The sequence below is a fragment of the Elephantulus edwardii genome, unplaced genomic scaffold (genome assembly GCF_000299155.1).
Source record: "Elephantulus edwardii isolate Elephantulus edwardi_28Jun2011 unplaced genomic scaffold, EleEdw1.0 scaffold00086, whole genome shotgun sequence".
Lineage (NCBI taxonomy): Eukaryota > Metazoa > Chordata > Mammalia > Macroscelidea > Macroscelididae > Elephantulus > Elephantulus edwardii.
The window spans coordinates 12,580,270-12,581,680 of record NW_006399836.1 but is presented as its reverse complement, the minus strand read 5'-3'; the positions used below and the strand labels follow the sequence as shown (position 1 = coordinate 12,581,680).

Genomic DNA, 1,411 nt, shown 5'->3' with positions numbered 1-1,411 from the left:
AGGTGATCCATCCACGTGAGTCTCGGGGTGGGAATCACAATGCAAAACACGCTCCCTAAGGTTACTGTAGAGCGGGATACGAGGGCTGCTCCACAGACGTATGAACAGGTCAGATCTGTTCTAAATAACATCCAGTGCAGAAAGAAATGACGAGTCTAATTCATCCTTGGACACAGGGCGCTCTGGGGCAGCCGGGCCTGCTCCTCACTGGGGAGGGCGGGAGGGCAGGAGCGGGTCCAGACCACAGCACGGGGCGGGGGCTGGGGGCAAGGCGGGCAACAGACGGTGGGCCCTGAGACACTGCGCATTTACAAGACCAAATACGAGGGGGTCAGCGGCCCGGTGCTTGTGAGGAAGGGGTGGGCTTTACATGGGATTCAGTGGCTGCTGGGCTGCAAAGAGGGCTACTTTGTGGAGAGGAGGAGGGTCACGATGAAGTCACAGAGGCCCAGCACCTCAGTGACTCTGAGGATCAGCATGATGCCAGCGAAAAGCCTGGGCTGCTGGGCGGTGTCCCGCACGCCGGTGACCCCCGCAATTCCCACAGCGAGGCTGGCCGCCAGCGCACTCATGCCCACACGCAGGACGGCGCGCAGCTGGAGGAAGCTCTTGTAGCGGGTGATGCTGTCATTCAGGGAGTTGGCGAGGTGAACAGCCACCACCAGGTCGTAGATGGCGATGATGCCGGCCCTGACCACGGGTATGATGGACTTCCTGATCAGCTCTTACCGCATGACCCACATGGAGGCGGTGCCAGAGGCGGCACCCACGGCGCTGAAGACCATGGCGCACGAGGCGCCCATGACGGCGGAAAGCGAGGCGTACTCGGGCCGGCCATGGTCTCTGACAGGTCTGCATGTAGGGGCGACTCAGCGGGGCGAGCGGGCCTGTCGAGGGGCGGCGGATGGGCGGGCGCAGAGACAAGAAGGCGATAAGGCCCGTCCCCCGCTGCGCTCTAAATACCAGACGGCAGAACAAAATTCCTCTTCCTTTTTTAAAAAAAAATAATTTAAATGAAAGTTTACAGAGACTTAGAGTTTTCATGCATTCATTGTCGCACTTTTCTCCCTGCCCACCCCCTCCGACCCAATTCACTCTTCTCCTTGAAAAGAAAAAGAAAATCTCTTTCATCCCTCCCGTCAAGTCCACTCCACTGTGTAGCCTTCACTCTGGACTCCTGTCATGACAATAATACCCAATCATGTATCCTCTTTAAACAGTTCTTTCCCTCATCTGTTTCAATGCAGTATATATCATTCGTACCCTCCTTCTATGTCTTGCCTCAAACCTGATGCCAATTCCGTTTTACAACAGTGGCCTTGTGCAATATTTGTCCTTTTGTGACTGAGATACTTCACTCAGCATAATGTCCTCCAGGGTCACCCATTTTGTATAATATTTCATGAGTTCC

General features: G+C 55.5%; 1 pseudogene; it reads right to left on the bottom strand.

Annotated features, from left to right (window-relative positions):
* Positions 1 to 404: 404 nt before the first annotated feature.
* Positions 405 to 1,411, bottom strand: part of LOC102870410 — a 38,462-nt pseudogene continuing 37,455 nt past the window's right edge.